Here is a 21,206-nt window from a genome sequence, read left to right as displayed (position 1 = left end):
CTCTCCTTCTTTTTTGCATATATATATATATATATATATATATATATTCACTGAAAAAACCATAGGTTTCACACCAGTTATAGTTAGGAATTAGCATTTAAAAAACCTATTAAATTCACTGAAAAAACCATAGGTTTCACACCAGTTATAGTTAGGTGGAAATTTTACTCGCATAAAACCATTGAAATTCCCACGTTATAGTTAGTTGGACTCACTATAACTTGCGCGTGCAATGCACTGCTGATGACGTCACATATTACATCACTCATGACATGGTCAGTGACATCACTCAGGACATCACTGAAATTTCCACCTAACTATAACTGGTGTGAAACCTATGGTTTTTTCAGTGAATATATATATATATATATATATATATATATATATATATATATATATATATATATATATATATATAATTACCTACTGGCGGTCGCCAGTAGGTATATATAGTTAGGATTTTTTCTCTATGGGTTTTTTGAAAATTCTATGTCTAATAACTTTGGCGTTTGTGGACGGAATCGGCTGAAATTTTCAGGAAAATGGCACATTTTGTTTCTGAGCAGCCCTTGAAAATTTGGGGGGGGTTCGTCCAGTGGGGGCCGAGAAAAAAGGGGGTCCCAAAACGTGTTTTTAACATTGAGTTTTCCATAGGGCGGTTGGCCTCACTTTTAGCCCGAACGGCTGAATGGATTTGCACGAAACTTGGCAAAATTGTAGGGACTGGTAGCCCGATGTGCCTTTTGTAGGTCTCAATATATGTGCTCCAGTGGATTTTGAGAAATTAACGTTTAAAAAAAGATATATATCTGTAACAGCGGACCGGTTAGCGCTCTGGTTCGCGGACTTTTCGCGCAACGGAGCTTTGTGAAGCGAAGCTGATTGGTTCTCCGGCGTCTGTCAACATTCCAAACAGTCCGTAGCGGCCGCCATCTTGTCTCTCGGTAGGATCGAGAGACAAGAGGAGGTCAAAACAAAGGGGGAAATAACTATAAGGGGGCATAGTAGATCCTCGCTGACCCCCTAGGTTTGATGTGGAGGTTTTAAAAGGGCCCCGCGGGGCAAAAAAAAAACAAAATAATAATAATCGAACGGCTGAATGGATTTGCACGAAACTTGGCAAAATATTAGGGACTGGTAGCCCGATGTGCCTTTGCTAGGTCTCAGTATATGTGCTCCAGTGGATTTTGAGAAATTAACGTTGAAAAAAAGATATATATCTGTAACAGCGCTCCGCTTCGCGTACTTTTCGCGCTACGGAGCTTTGCGAAGCTGATTGGTTCTCCGGCGTCTGTCAACATTCCAAACAGTCCGTAGCGGCCGCCATCTTGTCCCTCGGTAGGATTGAGAGACAAGAGGAGGCCAAAGCGAAGGGGGAAATGACCATAAGGGGGCATAGTAGATCCTTCCTGACCTCTTAGGTTTGATGTACCATTTTGCCAAGTTTGGTGTAATTCCGTTCAGCCATTCAGGCTGTAGACGTATGTAAATGTCCTATGGAAAATTGCATGGGGAAAACACATTTGAAAGTGTTGAAATTTAGAACCAATTAAAATGTTACTTTGGTTTTGTATTTGTGTGTGATGAAAGTTAATTGGTTATGTATATATGTCAAATGAGAGGAAACCACAGCCATTTTGTGATACTACTGTCTGAGGTACATTTGTGAGGAATTTTTGGTGGTGAATTTCTGGTGTTTGATTTACACAGTACTAACACTTCTGCTACTTTTAAAAAGGTGAGTTGTTAATTTGTAAGGGGAACTATGTTGTACACTTGAAGATAATTTGAAAAATGTTTTCTGTTATTTATTTGCAGTCCTTCTGTTATACTAAATACTTGATGAAGTTAGTTTTATATTATGTATTACTAAAAACGATAAATGAAAGTGATTATTTTTTTCTGCAATTTACAGCAAGCAATTTCAAAATAAAATGGCTCACAATGAAGAGACCGTGGCAATTTCTTTTGAATTGTCCACTACATTGATTGAAATTGAGAGCACCAATAATGAAATATTGTCACAAGGAGGACATGACTTGTATGATTCCATTAGATTGATTGAAATGGACAGCACCAAGAATGAAATATTGTCACAAGGAGATGACTTGAATGATTCCACTACATTGATTGAAATTGAGAGCACCAATAATGAAATATTGTCACAAGGAGGAGATGGCTTGTATGATTCCATTAGATTGATTGAAATGGACAGCACCAATAATGAAATATTGTCACAAGGAGGAGATGACTTGAATGATTCCACTACATTGATTGAAATTGAGAGCACCAATAATGAAATATTGTCACGAGGAGATGACTTGAATGATTCCACTACATTGATTGAAATGGACAGCACCAATAATGAAATATTGTCAGAAGGAGGAGATGACTTGAATGATTTTTTTGATCAATCTCTTGATGGCGAATTTATCGAGTGTTTGGAGACCATAGAGTTACAAGAATCATCATTGCAGACTTTTAATGAGGAGATTCCAGATGAGATGATTGAAGAGGAAATTACTGATGAGGACATGTTACTAGTTGTTTCAAATTTAGAAAATTCTGAAGAATAAATTTATATTTAGAAATCAAAAATTGTTTGAGACATTATTTATTTTTATTTTTAATTTATGAGGTTGTAGCGAAGTGATTGTAGTATAAAATGAGACTTATAGTATAGAGTGCAACATTTTTATGTTACATGGTAAGTTTACTCATATTTACTTCCCTTCTGCCACTATATTATCTCCAATGTGTATTTGACATCTCTTCTTCATCTCCGGCCTCCTTTCTCTCACTGTGTGTCTCCGATGCATCTTATCGCTGCTATTTTGTGTAATTACAGAAGAGAGTAAAATAAAATAGTTCGGAACGTGAAAAGGGGGCAAAGTAGAGTACTCCTCACCCCCTAGGCCTTTTTAGGCGGTCCCAAAAGGATCAGTTTCTGCTTTCCTGAGAGATTATGGTATGAGTTCCATATACCACAATAACTTGCATTACAACATGCAAGATATCTATCTCCTATTACCAACTTTTGGAGATATTCGCGCTAAGCGCGAATATCTCCAAAAAGTAACACCTGCCCTGAGCAGTTCTTAGCCATGTTATCCAATGGGAGGTGGATAACATGGCTAAGAGTATTAGCTCGGTAATGCATGAATATCGCTGAGTTTTTAGCGATATTCATGCATTGCGGCCGTTTATTATCGCATTTGCGATAAACCTTGATAATAGTAAGGTTTATCTTCGATAATTTCTGACGATGCTTAGTGGTAAAAAATTGGTTGGTAAGCATCGTTAGCGATAAATATCGCTTAACTTTGGTAATATGCCCCAACGTCTGTTAACGTTCGATTCGAAGGAAATGAGGAAGTGTTGAAAAACATTGTCTGCGCCATCTTGCCTTTTTTGAAATGCCACACTTTTGTCGTGCACGGCAGCCATTTTAGATGTCTTGACCAGACCCACTCTCTGCACGCTGTCGATTCGTAGCATGGCTCCTCACCCTCGTAAGCATCTCCCCCAGGCACTGGTCACCACCGCTCTCTGTCTTATGCATGGGCAATAAACCTTCCCCCATCTGCGCTGCTCTTCCCTGAGAATCACACTCTGTGCCCGCCCGACACCTCCCTTTCGCCCTATTCACTACCGCACCCTCTGACACTCCTCTTCCTCTGTGTCCGAATGTCCAGGCCGGTCCTAGGCTATCAGCTAGCCCTGCAGATGTAGTTTATGGCCCCAGCTGTAAAGAATCACCCCTCTTCAAAGGAGTTATAGTAGATCAAGGCCCACACCCGATGTGATCCGTCACAGCACACGCGTTCCTACTATCTGAAAACCATCCTGTATTGTGATTGGGGAGGGGACCGAGCCTGAAGCGGAAGATTCCAGGAATGACTCTTTGTACATCAAAGTTTTTACAATTATGTGTCACATTAAAAATATATAGCACTCCAACAAAGTAGTAGGAATATAAAACTTTAATAACATATAAATATATACAACAAAACAAAAACAGTAAAAACATTTAAACAACGAAGAGACCGTGGCAATTTCTTTTTAATTATCCAATAGATTTATTGAAATTGACAGCACCAATAATGAAATATTCTTGTCAGTAGCGGTCTGTTGTGCGAATAGTTCCAAGGCAGCAGAACGCGCTGAAATCTAGATGGCACGAAAGTGATGTCTAGTAAGTTGCCGCCCAGCAAAAAACGGCGTGGGGCGCCGCGGGGGTGAGTGAGTCCAGTAGGCACCACAGCTATTCTTACCGGCATTGCAGAATTACTGCTGGGGACAATGCCTGTGCTGTAGCAGGGTCACAGCAGAAACAAAAAGGATTCTGTTGAAGATGTTGTTGGTTTCAATTTGAAAACAGTTCTGGTGTCAACTGCTATGCTAATGTAGTGGTTAATGTTTTGTTTTCTCTAGAAAATGTAAAAGAGGGGGAGGCAGTCCAAAGTTCCGTTAAAAGGGCAAAGGAAAGGATCGGTGGTTTGAACTATCAGTCAAAAAGGGGAGGGGGTGCAATAATTTTTCCTACCGGGTCACACTGTGCTTTCACCGGAAGTGAGGTCTGCAGGATTGTAGTAATTCAAAGTGAGGCTGGCGCCAGCATGGGAGCGCCGACGTCCCGCGGATACAGTTTCGTCACTCCACGGGCGATCATGGCAGTCATTCCCCATCGGGGGTCGGAGACTCCCGCGGCTCCTCTAGAATCTTCAAGGTCGTGGAGGACTACGGTGGTGGAGTCAACCAGTGACCGGGCCATTTCTTTATGTTGGGCCCGCTCTTTCCAGGTCGACAGCCATTTTGAGAGTTCGGCAGCTACCGGCGATCGCGGGGTCACATGAGCGGACGGGCTCCACCCTGCCGGGCGAGACGTTGCAGCATGGCCACAGTGGAAGAACCGTTATCTAGGTCGTTCCGAAACTGTGCAGCACTGTAGTTGTTAGGATGCCACCGCCTGGAGCGCTGAGGGTGCAGCTGGGAAGCCTCCACCTGGGGAGGCGGGAGAGGCCTGTTCGCACCGTCTCTCCCTCCCAGTGCACCCCACGGCGTCTCGCTTGAGATTTGTTATGGCCGGACCAGGCGATGAGGACGAGGGGGGGGTCGGAGGCATGTGCAAGACATCCCCCTCCAGTGTTGTCGCAGCCATTATAAAAGAAAGAAGTGTCCCGTCCGTCTTCGGGCCGGGCTTCCGGTGGATGTCGGCCGGACGCCCCTGGCTCTGGCCCCATGAACGGGTTTCTTGGTTTATCGGCTGCAGCCGGATCCCGTCGGCCTCGGCCCCCCGACCGTTGGTGGTCGGACCGGAAGAGCATGTGGCGGGACTACCTGCAACTCTCAAGGGCCACCGCGGCCGGACTGGGAGAGAGAGGGGAGGGTCGAGGAGACATTCCCCCCCCCTGCAACTGTTCAGCGTTGTAAAGGCAATCCCCTGGCCGGGTCCCGCTGGTCTCGGCCTCTCCTCCGGCTACACCCTACGTTAGGATCTCCTGGCCGAGGCGTGGCAGCAGGACCTGCCTTATATGGGCTGCTCCCGGCTGGGCGTAGCCGGAACCCTGCCCCACCTTGGAAGTTTCCAGAGTGGGGGTGGATGTTCTACTGACTTGCATTTTCCCTAGTCTATCGATTTTTTTGGCGTGGCAGGCGGTGGGACAGCGAGGGGTGATTTGGTTTCTCTTACTGTTTTTCTGGTCTCTCACCACTGGCATATTTTAACGTTTTCTTGTTTCTAGGACATTAATAGGTTTTATCATTACGTTATGTTATCGTTTCTTTGTTCGTTGTTTAATAAAAGTTCATGTTCATCAGTGGCCTATTAGTTTTCGTTTTCCTATTTTTTTCTTTCCAGGTTGTTTCATGGTAAAGTTTCTGTTAACAGGATACAGTGATCACTTCGTTATTATTGCATATGTCCTTTTCACTAGGGGTGCTCTCTGGTCGGGCCAGATGACGTATCTCTAGTAAATGGTCCGGGTGAAAAAGGTGCATCAATCAGTGGGGAGTAGATAGGCATGACAGATTACAACGGGGGAGAACGGTCCGCATTACGTACCCTTTCACTACTTGCAAAGATTTTCCTACGTTTATTTGCAAACAGGGAATACCTCCAAAAAGAACTAATTCCCAAACAGTCAATGTTCGGACAATCAATCAATCAATGAGGAATGAAATAGGTACGACGTGTTAAAGGCTTGCGTTACCTACCCTTCACTATCTGCAAAGGGAGATAGAATATTCCTATTCTTCCTCGTTTGCAGGTAGAGAAGATCGTTAAGAGAATTAACTTCGAACAATTCAATGCTCGATTGAAACAATCAACAAGGGGTACTGTGAACACAAATGAACGCCGCTTATATACATACGCATTGCTATTTTCAACAGGTTGTTCCTAATGTTTCTATTTTAGCGAGGTCAAAAGAGATCCCATTAGTGGCCTACTGATTTTGCTCGATTCCTTTTGTTTTTTTACACGATTTTTCGCTATCTGCAAAGACTAAACAGAGTATTGCGACTCTGTGCTTGTTTGTAAATAGAGAATGAACCAAAGAGAACAATCAATCAAATGGAGAGAGAAGCAGGCACGACGGATTACAAAGGGGGAAAGGGCTGCGTTAACTACCCTTCACTATCTGCAAAGAGAGAGTACTCCTAATAGAAATGAGGGGTGGGGGGCAGCAATCAAAGCAGATCAGTGTGCATAAACACGAAAAAAAAAATTCTTACCACGTACTTGACATTCGACAGCTTATGATATTTGCTATTAAAAAACCATTGAAATTCACTGAAAAAACCATAGGTTATAGACCATATATAGTTAGGAATTAGCATTTACAAAACCTTGAAAATTCACTGAAAAAACCATAGGTTATAGACCATATATAGTTAGGAATTAGCATTTAAAAAACCTTATTTTACTCACACAAAACCATTGAAATTCCATATATAGTTAGTTGCACTAACTATATATTGCGCACCCGCAATCCACTGCTGATGATGTCACATATTACATCATTCATGACATGGTCAGTGACATCACTGATGACATCACTGATGACATCTCAAATGACATCACTGATGACATCTCATTTGACATCAATGACCACATCACTGATGATATCATTCATGTGACAATACAATGCATCTCCTCACATTTTAATATAACCTCTGTTTCACCCAGTGTTAAAAACAGAGTATAATTTTTGAAACCATTGACACACCAATACTAGTTACTACATACGTACTCACTGATTCCTACGTCTACACACACATTCACTCATTCACCCATACAATCATTCATACATACAATCACTCATGTTTACAACACAATCATATGCACTCATACACCTATACAGACACTCACACTCTGCCACTCATCCATGGAGTTACTCACACACCTAGTCAGTCCTGTAAAGAATCAATCACACTTCCATTTTCTACTCTATACAGTTAAACATAGAGCACCTTACGTTTTCAACCATATACTAACACATACTTACTCTCTTATACAATCATTGATACAAGTACACATTGATCTGTACAGAGTCACACACCTCCCATCCAGCCACACACACACTCAGTCTCCCATGCAAATACTTGGGCAATCAATCAATAACCCATATAGTTACTCATATAGCTACTGATCAACACATGCAGCAGTTTACAGAACAACAGACATAATGATGCACAAATTAAGACAGTTTAGTCACTAACCCATGCACTCAGTGAGACACATTTAATCACTCACTCATACATTCAGTCATGCACCTACTAAATCCTTCGTCCAGACACTTATACATCCACTCATTCTTCAATATGTAAGACATATTTTAACTTTACAGAAACATAGTCACTGGATGTTGTCATCAGTGATGTCACTGACCATGTCATGAATGATGTAATATGTGACATCATCAGCAGTGGATTGCGGGTGCGCAATATATAGTTAGTGCAACTAACTATATATGGAATTTCAATGGTTTTGTGTGAGTAAAATAAGGTTTTTTAAATGCTAATTCCTAACTATATATGGTCTATAACCTATGGTTTTTTCAGTGAATTTTCAAGGTTTTGTAAATGCTAATTCCTAACTATATATGGTCTATAACCTATGGTTTTTTCAGTGAATATATATATATATATATATAGATATATAGATATAGATATGCAGAGAACTCTGGGTATTTCCTAAGTTTAGATGGAGAGCGACTCCTATATCAAGTCAAGTCAAAAAGGCTTTATTTCGATAAAAATTATCATAAAAGCTTCACAGTAAAAATACACAAGTTCATTTGATTTAAAAGAGAAAAGGAAAATATAACAATTTAATTACAATCGACTTTAAAAAATCTTGATTTTCAGATAAAATAACTGTTTCATAGATGATTGATTAAAAAAGAATTAAACAATTACTTTAAGCCTTTTACTTCTAATACGCCAGGCCCATGATAAAAATTTGGAAAGAGTTCAAACATACAGCGGGTGAGAGTCTGACATTAAAATACGTAGTGCCTCAACATGGTGTCTGGTCCCCAACAGGCGGCACAAATGCTTAAGCCATTTTCTTCTTGGTAGGGCATACTCCTGGCACTCAAACATAAAGTGCGCCACTGACTCTAGTCTAAATATACACATTGGGCAGAACTCTGTGGTCTGTGCTGGCGGTTTCCACTGAGATGTAAAAGCATACAGGGGAAGAGTTCCAGTTCTAAATTTAAAATAAAGGGCCCTATCAAAAGGTTTCTCAATAATGTCTAAATAGAGTTCCCGAACTGGTAGGTCCTTGAATTTCAAGAAATCCTCCGTGAGTAAATTGTAAAATAAACAAAAATGTAAATTGATACTTGTATAGCGCACTACTCACCCGCAAGGGTCTCAAGGCGCTTGTACGAATACCGCTGTGGAACCCATCCTGGCTTTCCCTGTGAGGTGTCCACTCCTGGGCACCCCCAAGGTGGAGGCCAGGCATCCTTAGCGTTGTGGGGGCCGTTGTGGAGATTAAGCAAGCTATTGCCCAGAGTTGCAGAGTGGGACTCCATGATTGGTATAGGCACCGAGGCGGGAATTATCAGGTCCGTGGAATTTTTGAGCCCAAGACCCAATGAGGCGGGGAATTGAACCCTGGTCCCGGGCTAGACCTCTGCATCAGGGTCTGCCGCTCTAACCATTGAGCCACACTTCTCCAACTGAGTCTACCCAATGTGCAGTTGGTACTCCATTGAGTCAGGATCCAGTTCCAGTACAAACTCTTGAGTGTTGCCTTTGGAGGAGAGGACCTATTTACCCAGGCTTCACTTAGGCCCAAATTGCACAAGAGGGATTTCATATCTCTTAACCATTTGATTCTGTGCCACCCTGGTAATGACATAATTTCAGAGAGCCCTTGCGCATATTTAGCAAGCTCCGGGACTCGCCACAGCCGAGCCCATAGCAGTAAGGGCCGGAACTTAGCTAGATCTCCAATAGGTCGACATCCTAGATCAAGCATTAATGGGGCAATAGGAGTGCCTTGGGGAAGTGACATGATGGCCCTACAGAACTTCCTCTCAGATCTTGACAGTTCATTGGTGTTACATGAGCCCCATAGCTCTGCCCCATAAAGAGCAGAGCTAACTCCCCTTGCTGTGTAGATTTCAATAACAGGGGCTATAGGTCTAATAGCACAAGAGCGCTGTTCCTTCAAGAGAGCCCCTGTTACCCTCTTGTGGGCTAACAGCATTTTATCTAAGTGAGGGGCCCACTGCATATTATGCGACAAACGAATGCCTAGGTAATCAAATACTTCTACCCTCCCCAAAGATACAGCGTTCAACTTTTTTTTAGGGGGATTCATCACAAGGTATTTCGTTTTGTCGGTATTGATTACCAGGCCCCGTTCTGTGCAGAAGGACTGAAAGTTGTTAAGGAGTTTTTGAAGACCCATTGGGGATTTAGAGAGCAAGAGCATATCGTCGGCAAAGAGAAGGGTAGGTATACGCTCCCCCGCCAGGGATGGTTCATCTGAAGGATCTTTCAGCAGATGCTCGACCACTCCGTTGATATACAGGGAAAAAAGGGTGGGAGCTAAAACACATCCCTGGCGGACCCCTCTCTCCACCGGAATACTACTGTTTTTTTCTCCGTCTCTACCCCATCTTATCTGGGCAAAAGTATTTTCGTGAAGCCTTACGAGTAACGATAGAATATAGTGTGGTATCCCTTTATCAGCAAGGACTCTCCAAAGGGTCTCCCTGGGTACAAGGTCAAAGGCAGTCTTTAAATCGATAAATGCGAGATAGAGACTGCCTTTGCCTTTGGTCCCGGAGCGGCGGCGCGGGTGGTGGAAATGTCCAACAGCGCTCCTGCGCTCAAATGGTGGGCAAAGGTCTCTTTGTGGTGTCTGCCGGTATTTCCGCTGCTCCCGGTCTAATGCAACGACTCCTATATAGAGCACCCTGCAACACCAGTGATATTGTGAATTTGCTCACCTCAAATGTCTCTTTAGCCTGTTTAATCCAAGGCATGCTGAGTTTTATTAAAACATCCCAGAGCTAAAAGGGAAGGATTCCAATGCATTGTTAGCTTACATTTTAACAGTATTATTTCTCGATATGTTCTGATTTTCTGCTAGCAAGTAAGGAACACTAAAGGTAGTCACAATGCTTTGTTAGGAGCTGTGGTGATAACTCTTTTAAATTGCCAGGGTTTTTATTGTAATGCTTACATTAATGTTGAAGGAGCCTTGTCCTCAAGGAGGAAAACCATTGACCACGATGTAGCAGCTGACTGAACCCTATCTGCTTGTTGTTACATCGTCTTTAAGAATTATATGAACTGCAGTTTTAGTCTGAATGACTTTAACATCTACATTTACCATTTAACAATGTATTCCTACAATGTAGTGGTCATCAAAAAAGGCTTGCTCAGTTAGACTGCAGAGTACTACAATATTTTGGTTCAATTGGACAAACCAATGGGCTCTGTAAATGGAATGTGACCAGGACTGTGTCTTATGTCTACAGTTTACTACAGCCACTGACTGATTCACATCCTGGTGTATCACTTTTGAATCTAATATTCATAACATCATACTCACCATTACAACACTGAAATAACTCAGGCATAAAATTCTCAACATGCACGCCCCATAAATCCTTCGAAACTCGACAAATGGTACCCACAAACACCAACTTTCATTTGCCATGCACATGTAGTTCTCTTGTAACCCATCGAAGACAGAAGTGCACTTTCCTTTTCTATTCCTGCAATCAACATCAACTCCTGAAGACAAAGTCTTAAAGGTAGGAAAGAATACCTTTCTTTATTCCAACTGCATAACAAACAGTGAAACAATATCTAACATATTTCCTCTATAATGTTGTACACAAAGACAATTAGATACAAACATGCCTGTCTCAGTCAAGTACCCCAACTGTTCCAAATTCAAATCCATCCAAAATCCATCAACCACCACAAAGAATTTAGGTGGAAATACCGAAGAATTCATGTAGAAACACCATATAACCTAACTTAGCCACCCCCCACAAATCCAGATGCAAACCCATGTACATGTTCTCATCCACCCCAATAGTTCCAGATGTAAATCCATCTAGTCACAGCCAGTCTCTCCTAACAGCTCCAGTTGCAATCCCATCCAGACTCTCTCGACCACTCCCAACAATTCCAAGTGCTATGCCACATATATGTCCCATCCTTTTAAGAAGCATCACCAACGGCCCTACACATGAGGCTAAAAATTATGTAACAATAGCTTTCAGTGTTCTACCATACCCCTGCCACAATCGCCTCAGCGGTAAAACAGAACTGTCCCTGCTTCCATCTCATCAACTATTAAGGGTCAGATCATCACACAATATTTGCTTTATGCTGGCAGAAGAAGCCCATTCCAACAAATATTTCTTTACTCTTCATCAAGGACAGACTTTTCCCCATCAACCCTAGTCTATAGTACTTACTGCCCGTTCATCTCAAGAATGAACCATAATCTTTATAGTTTGAAGTACATGAGCTGCTCAAACTGCCAACATTAAATATTTCCAATCTGTTCTTCAAGTTACCATTGACAAACATGTGCCTAAGTCAACATATACAACAAATTGTAGAAAGCCTATTTATTAAAATGAAGATTCTTGGTTCAGTAAGTCATTGGTTGATTAGTTTCTCTAAGACCTTTGCCAGGTATGGTAGGAGGGAGATAAGTCTGTAGTTGTGCCTGTATCAGGGGATGGCCTCTTGAATAGGGTTATGACAGTGGCATGTTACCAGGTGTCAGCGAATGTGGCTGAGTGGATGGAGGCAATAAAGATTGGTATTCCTGCTTTGCTGAATGGTTTGGTGAAGGTGTGATGGGGTGCAAGGGTCACATGTAGCCCTTGAGTGGATAGTCTTCATGGTAGCTCCAATTTCATTGGTGGTGATGGCGGTCCACAAGGTCTGAGTTTGTACATCGCCCACAATGCAAAGTTGAGTTGCAACAGTGACAGGGCCCAGTGAAGGATCGAAGTTGCTGTCAGGGTTTGCTCATCAGCCATTATGGGAATTTGAGTAGTGGAAGTGATATGGTCCAGTAGAGGGTCAACGTTTCTGTATATGGAAGGGATTGTGTTACAGAAGAATTATGAGAGCTTGTTACAAAGGTCTTGTGAGGGATTGGTGTTGCTGGAGGCAGCAGGAGGCACAGTGAAATCTTTGATGATGGCAAAAATTTCCTTACTACTGTTAGTGCTGGCGTTGATGCAATCTGCCTGAGCTGTGTGCTTAGAGTTCCGTATCTGCTGGCGTTAACGTGTTAGGGTTGATTTGAAGGTGGGTCTATCTTCGGTGTCTTGACTTTTTCTCCATTTGGGGTCCAGTTGCTTGCAGTTGCATTTTGTCAGGCTGAGTTTGTCTGTGTTTTAGCTGGTTTGTGGTTGGGTTCCCACCGTTAGGTTGTGCTTGAGGGGAGCTAGGGTATTGGTGCATGCAGTCATCCAGCTATTGAGGTTTTCTATTCCTTTCAGCAAGTTGCTCTGGTGCTCAGAACAGTGCTCACAGAGGGCAGAGTCCCACTCCCGTTCTGAGATGCTTTTCCAGCTATGGCGGTTGGGTTTGGGGGTGGTAGGTCTGTGCTGGTATGGGATGGGTATTCTGAAACTGACATAAGCATCGTATTTCCATGTCATAGTTGCTAGCTTGTTGACTGTGATGTTGATGATTGAGGAGAAAATCAGGTCCAATAGGTGTCTGGAAGATTGGGTGGTTTCAGTAACTTGCTAGGTGAGGCCAAAGTTTCTGAGGTTTTCTAAAAGAACCATAGAGTTTGGGTCAGAGCGGTCTTCTGGGTGAAAGTGAAGGTCTCTGAGAAGGAAGAAGGTGCTGGCATTGATAATGAAGGGTGCGACGAAGTCTGTGATGTCACTGGGAAGATTGGTGCCGGAGCCTGATGTTCTGTAAACAAGGATTCTGCCAGAGAGAAGTTGAGTGTGATGCTTATCTTGAACGTGAGGTATTCCATGCAGCTGGTGGGTGTATCCATGTAGGTGGTGCAGCTGATGATATCTTTGATTATGATATAGACTCCATCCGGGCTTGCCCAATGATTTTGTAGCCGACTGGGATGGCTGTAGCGATGTCTGGTGCAGAGGTTGGTTTTAGCCATGTTTTGTGAGAAAGAGCAGGTCTGGACCATGTTAGTGCAGTAGGTCCCATATCTACGTGGTGTGTTTGGTGAGCGAGCAGGTGTTGAGGACAATGCATGCTAGTGTAGAATGCTGTTTGGGTGGTGTTTTGTCTGTGTGAAAGTGAGCGGGTGGCTGGGAGCTGGAGTTGTGGGAGTGGTTGGTGTGGGGGTTGGGAGTGCATGAGACCTTGGAGGAGGTAGTTGCAGGAGGCGTATGTGGCAGCAGTGAGACGAGCAGTGGCTGAGATTAAGATCAACGAGGAGTGCACCAGAGTGTGTTTATTTCATAGATAGATAGATTGACTTATCTATCTATCTATCTATGCGCACACAAACAAATTAAACTTTTTAAGCAGATTGTGAATTAAGCATTAGTACGGTCTGTGGAAGGTGTAAGGTTTTTGGAGAGTCTGAGGGACATATTTACTAGCCCCTATCACCACGGGAATGTCACATTTAACGACATTCCTGTGGCGATAGGGGTTTCACCTTATATACAAGGCAAATACGGCCCCGTTTCAAGCTATGCTTAGCGTGAAAGGGGAGGGAAATGGGTGTTGCTCTGGGTGTTCCACCGCAACACCCATTGATTCTGAGGCTGCCCCCAAGGGAGGCGTAGATAGGAGAGCCCCAGAATTAAGAAACCTGGTCTTACCCTGGCACAACGAGGAGAAATATTTAATTTCTCCTCGTTTTTGCTGTTTTCATGTGTGCAAAAGGCCAATGATTGTTTACGTACAGGAAGGTCCCCATTCCTGCACATAAACAATAAATTGTTTTAAATTCTGTTTTACAACTTCTATGTGTGCTGCTTAATGCAGCACACATAGAAGGTACAAAACGGAATTTATACACTGTTTATGTGCAGAAAGGGGGACCATCCTGCACACAAACAATCTTCCCCTGCACGCACACACCCTTTCAATATGGTGCAAGGGTTCCTGCGTTGGCGTTAGGCTGCTAAGTGTAGCGCCAGCGCAGGGGGAAACGCAGGGCTGCACCATATTCTTGTAAATTTGGTTCAGCCCTGTGATTCTGAAATGGCAGAGTGAGAAGTTCAGCCAGAAAGGCTAACGCCTCAAACCGCCACTTCCCTTGTACATATGCCCCTTAGTCACTCCCATTTTCTTCTTTACACCACTCTCTTCTGCAGGATTTTTCAGATATTTCTGCCACTTTTCTCCTATCTTTCTGAAACACTCAATATGCATATCTCACATCTCATCTCTTTCCTCATCCACACCTTCTTTTCACTCTCTTCTGCATGTACTTACTCATATATCGTTCACTTTACCTATCTCCCTGCACACACACAGTGCACCCACTCACCTGTGTGCACTAAATTTTCTTTAACCCCTTCAATGCTTCTGTCGGTCACGGCCTTCGCAAATACTACCTCTGTAGTGCTGCGCACATCCATTGGCCGACGCGGCCTGCCCACCTAATTAAATCGCCGCGCCGTGGCGGAATTTGCACTGTGGTTATCGGTTAACTCTCAGCCCTGTCAATATTTTGACAGCTGAGTTCCTCCTAAATTACAATTAGCACACCTGACTATTGCTCTGTGCGCTCAGTAGGAAGCCAATGATTGAATGAGCATGTAGTCCGAACTTCTTTATGAACCTCTGACAGGCGTTGGAAGAAATTCACACTGCACTTGGCCTTCTATCTGAACCCCACAGCTTTCAATCGTGGCTCACCCACAACCTGAACTCTCAAAGTCACATAAGAGAAGCTCTTCACTACCTACTATACATGAGCAATATGTTGCATGAGAACATTACAGAAACACACCATGATGGAAACGGCAAATACTGTTAGGGAAGGAAAGAGTGAGTAAAATGTGACATGTGGACAGGAACAACGTTGCTGTCCCAGGCTGAGAGTGCAGTGTCTGTTTTTGCTGGTTGTGGGTGTCGCTTTGGTGTGCAGAAGGTGGTGGGGGACAGGATGCTTTAAGAAGGAGCACCAACCACACCAGCTTTGGCCCAGAAATGTCACCACTATGTAGCTGGATACGTTGAGGTATAATATCATGGATTTAACATAATTCTGCAAAAATAATGAAGCAAAAGTATTGCCTACTGAAAAATTGTAAAGGAAAGTATATATAAATAAGTAGACGCATACTATACTTAATTCCTTGTATATGTACCATGACAATTTATATCTTCAAGTGAGGTAGATGTGGAATTAAGAATGGTACATTTGTACTTACTTTGATGATACATTAGTAGCCAATATTTTGGCTATGCTATTCTTGTAGGACGATATTAACACCCACAATATTGTTACATACAACCATGTTTGTGTATTGGGGTTCATAGTGCTGTTCCCAGCCTATAGAGATTTGTGTACCTTAGAGCCCTGCTTCAATCCACTTTGTAAGCAGCACTAGTACATCGTTTATGTCTATGTGGTGAATGCCTTCCATCTGCTTGGTGTGGTCATGACTTTTTCTCTCACCAAAAGAGCTTTTCTCGTGAGCTTGTCTCTGGCGGATCCTTACTTGTTGATTTTTTTTAGCCAAGCACCCTCAAACATGCCGGAGCTCTCCGCGCCATTTATCAACTAAGAGCAGGTGTTTTCTGGTTCTGGAAGTCCATCTTTTAAAACAAAAATTGTATTTCTGTGGAAGTCATTTTAATGTTTTCTGAGCCATTTCTTTACTACTGTGTTTTTGAGGTCTCAGCGAAAACTAACACCTGAGCACCGACAATGTTGAAGCTGCCTTTTCTCAACATAACAACTCTCCTTCAAACATTTTGTAGACTTCTGGAACCCTATGATTTGCTGCTGAAGGAGCGTGCCCTTGCTCCTGAATGAATACATTTTACAGCAACTCTTTGAAGCATTTAAGAAACAGCGACTTCAAAAGTTTGAGCTCCTCTAAAAACTGGTCATACTGAGAAACATATGTATGGAGACTGTTTATATGAATTGGAATACTGACTTTAACTGAGAAACAATTTGGAAGATTCTGTAGTGCAAGTACCAGACTGTGCTGGGGCCTCACTGGGGGATCCACAACTAAATACAATAGAAGGCTCTCTTATTTTTTTTCTGTGGGCATCAGTGGATGATCATGACATATTATTAGATTTGTAGCCTCTTGTTTATTGCTTCTCTGAAAAGCTTTTTTTGGACGATAACATACATGATTAGTAAGAATAGTTGTTTTATGTTTTCACTTTGTGATTGTCTTTTTTGTGATATCACCACTTTCAGATACAGCCACTGGTCCTTGAGAAGCAGTCTCTGTTCTTTATGACAGTCCTAGTTCTTTGGAAAAAGATGAGTTGTACTGTGCACTCACAACGGATATAATACATGTGTATTGTGAAATATTTTTTGTGTTTAATAACAGTAGATCTGATTGAATATTTTTTCAAATCCATGTGAAAAATGATTCTCATGATATAGAGAATGATCATAAAATTGGATAAAGAATAAATTGTGAAATGTACTACAATTGTGTTGAAATTCTGATTTAGAAAATTAGTCACTCCAATGACTTATAAACCTCAATAATACGGTTCTTAAATTGAGCAAACCCTCGGTTTGCAATTGCAGTGCAGGCATGGCCAAGTGACTAAGCTGTCACTTGTTACACACTGAATAGTCATAGTTCTTTGACACGTAGGCCCAAATAAATAATGCAACACAGCGCAGCAAGTGCAGTTGATGTGCTGCGTTGCATGAAAGGGAGCTAGCAAAATAGCCCCATATCTTGAACGAGATAGAGCTGTGTTTTGCTCTCTCCCTTGCATTGGCACACTGTATGCTGCCATGAACTAACCATAGTGCAAGGATGTCTGCATTGTGATCCAAATAGATTTTGTGCAGGAAGGGTTCCCTTCTAGAACAACTACTATGCTGAAAGGCAATCTCCCGCACATATGGGTGCTGCAGAATGCACCACACATGCAAAGAGCAAAAACGAGGGCAAATAAATATATTTCTCTTTGTTAGCCAGCCTCAGGTAGGCACAGGCTTTTGGTGTAAATTCATGTCTTTCTCGATATGGATTTGCATCAATCTCCATGGGTGGATCCACGGGACTGCACCAATCATGGAGCAGCACCCTGACATAAAGTATTGCAAGGCAGCGCATTGTGCTTCGTTAGATTACTTTTTGTTACAAACCAAACACAAATTGCGATTTGCATTAGTTTGCAAACAGCAGCAGAAGACCTTTCGTCGGGTCTGTGTTAAAAAGGTAACACTAACTTGTAATTCTAGGCTGTAATATCTGTTTTTTGCGACGCAGTCTTGATCCTGAGGCTGAAAGCTTTGTGAATGCTCATTTTAGTGTGACTAACAATACCTTTCATGGTCCCAGTGGTCCGTGATGGAGTCTCGTGGCACCGAAGCTACACTGTGGTTTTTACTTTATCTGTAAAAGCGCCCTGCGCTTGTTAGGTACTGAGGTGATTTAAGCACACAAAGAGCACTGAACAGCCGCAGCTGTGAGAGCACAGACCAAGGTCAAGAGGCCTTGGCAGGACACCTGTTCTCTGCAGTGAGTTACAGATAGAGAAGATATACTGGCTTGAACACAGATTATTGTAAAATGTATAGGCAGCATGCAGATTGTTAGAAGAAAGTGAAAGTAGTATTTTAGAATGCTGTGATCTTTTTTAAGCTTGGCGCTATAGCAGTGGTCTCCAAACGTTTACATGCCAATGCACAATTAAGTAAAGAAAAAACAAATTGGCTGTGCCCGCCCCACGTGATTTAATTTGATAAAATGTATAATGGATGATGTTAAATAATGTTTGCACAGAGCGTGAGATGGCAAGGAGTACAAACAGCAATCAATCCCTTAAGGCACAGGCGCTGGAAGTAGTGATGCTAGGGGTGCTGCAACACCACCACAAATAATTGTGCTGGAGTTCAGAAAGTGAATGAGTAATAAAAATGCCTTTAAATGTCGTGCTTATCTTGTCACGTTTGATGGGCGTACAAAGACTAAAATGTCAGGCTATGTCGTCTGACAAATTGCTGCGTGTTTGGAAACTGGTGTGTACTTTTATTTCTCTGACTGCAAAGTGAGAGGATTTTGTCAAATTGATCTAGGTGACAAAGGAAAGGCTGCAGGATGTTAGTTCTTTTTTTGTAACGCACAACAACATTTAAATACCAAATTAACTATATGCATATTTCATATTATATCAGCAATTAGGAAAGCACAAGTGAAACACATATTTGGTAATTCCGAAGTCTAATGGAAGCAAAGGGCCAAATTACGAGTATGGCGGTCCTGGGACCATGGTACCTGTGGATGGTGGTCCAACTGCCGCCAACGCATCGGGCCTCCTACAGATGACAATGGTGGTGGTGGGACTGCCACAAGACCACCGCCAGGCTCCACCACCGCTAGGATCCAGGATCCCGTGGCAGAAGTGAAAGCAGGCTGGAATCACGGCGGAGCCGATGCTGGCACGGCGAGCAGATTTCAACCTGCCTTTCCACCAAGCATTTCATGACGGGACCCCGCCATCAAATGCTTCGCAGAAAGGTACCCCAACAGGGCCCCGTGGCAAATCTATCCATGGGAGTGCACGAGGGGGGCACATAATGTGCCCCTCCAATAGTGCACAGTCGTTTGTGCACTGTATGGCATGCACACCATGGTGCATGCCACACTGTGCGCGGACATGCTGGAGGCGCTATTACAGCGGCAGTATGCTTTTTAGGCTCTCATATGAGCCAAACATTCCCACTACCATGACACCGACACTGCACCACCAGCCCTGGATTACTGTTGTAATCTGACAGGCAGGAATGCTGACAGCTTGGCGGTCTTCCTTGGACCACCACGGCTGCAGTTCAGCGGGACAACCGCCAAGGTCGTGACAAGGCCCAAAGATTTTATTAGGATCAAAACAAATCAAGACACTTAACTTGGTGATGTACAAATGATTATTCACTTAAACCTGATTTCAACGCATTATCATTTTTGTCCTATATTCTTTTACGAGTAAAACTGCATGCCTATGCAAATTTAGTGGCCATTTCATGTAAAATGTGCTATCTGAAAAATAACAGTGCAGTAGCAGACCAGTGATGCATAGTGCACCACCAGCTACATACCACACCATTATCACTCTACTGCTGAGTTAGCATAGCACATTTTCTACATTTGTGTTTTTGAGTGATACTTTCATTTTTTACAACCAAAATGATTTCAGTGATATAACATTAATTGTTGTTCCAGCACTACTGCTTTAAGGTCAGTATGCTCTCAGGGAAAGATGGTGGCTGCACAGGAGCTCTCTTCATGAACTCTGGCGGAATAGCATGAAGTGTCGGCCAAATTTAGACCATTCAAGCATTAATTCTGACATGAAACAAAAGAAAAGAAAGACCTGATGAATAGTAAGAGCAGAAAATCACTGCGAACAACGATACCGACCTAATAAACGAAAGATGAGATCCTACAGAAACCAGAAGCAAGACAGGCGACAAAGAAGCAACGAAGGGGTGTCCAGTAAACGTTGTCCGTTTGGTGACGTGGTCACAGTACACTGCTCTTATCTCATGATACCCATTTCAAAACAAACAGCAGACAGATGCACGTAAATGCATCTGCTAGCTCTGACACTGCTGATGTGGATGCTGCTGCTCGCACCTCGAAAACAACAAAGGTCAGCAAGCAGTGTGTAATCTGAAAGGTAAAGCTGCAATGCTCTTCAACTCAGCAAAACAGCATCCGGCTTGAAACAGGACCTGAAACATTGATCCAAGGAGAGGTCAAAGGAGGATGACAAGTGGAGAGGTTTAGATGGGCTGTAGCCCAGAGGCACTAACACAGTAGCAGCAGTGGACACACTTAGAGATGAATCTCTAATCTCTAAAAAGGCCACTTTGCTCTCACAGAAATATGTATCTTGACAGAATAAATTTAACTCCAATCCCTGGAAGAAAATTTACTCACTGGAGAAACAACATAAGGTATCCCCAGGAGAAACATTTGACCCCCCAGCCCAAAAGTCAACCCTATATGGATCCCAGTGGCGGCTAGCCTCGGAGGGGGTAGTTTCTGAAAGTTAAGGAGAAGACTAAGCGACAATTAAACTAATAAATAAGCTACATGACCACTCACAATATTTGGCAACTATGAGAACAGATCCGACTCGTAGTTGAGAAGATAAAGATAAATACTTAGACCCAGATTTAAGTTAGGCTTGCATCGCCACTGCGTCACACAAGACGACACATGTCCTTGAGTGAGTTTTCCAATGCCACACAGAGCCACCTGGCGTGACTCTACATGGCATAGTAAATCAGGAGTTACGAACAGCAGCGCAGTTGCTGCCTGAGTTACTCTGCCCGGAGAAGGCGTTCCATGGGTAGAGTGTCGGCGTTCCTATGCATCCAGTCATGAATTTTGTTGCACTCCAAGATTTACTAACACTAGTAAACCTGGGAATTCGTAAACATGCCACGCCTTCCCTGGGGAGGAGTAGTGAGGAGAAATACAAAAACATTGATGAGAAGCAACCATTGTTTTGAAATACAAAAAAACTTTGATTAT

The 21,206-nt window shown here is 42.8% G+C and overlaps 1 protein-coding gene across 1 annotated transcript in view; it reads right to left on the bottom strand.

Annotated features, from left to right (window-relative positions):
* The window catches only part of LOC144819983 (uncharacterized), a 255,521-nt gene that overhangs the window by 28,338 nt on the left and 205,977 nt on the right, over window positions 1-21,206 (bottom strand). The gene's annotated exons all lie outside the window — the stretch shown is intronic.

The sequence above is a fragment of the Lissotriton helveticus genome, chromosome 2_1 (assembly GCF_964261635.1).
Source record: "Lissotriton helveticus chromosome 2_1, aLisHel1.1, whole genome shotgun sequence".
Lineage (NCBI taxonomy): Eukaryota > Metazoa > Chordata > Amphibia > Caudata > Salamandridae > Lissotriton > Lissotriton helveticus.
Note: the sequence above shows the minus strand (reverse complement) of the source record. Positions and strands in the feature narration are given on the sequence as shown.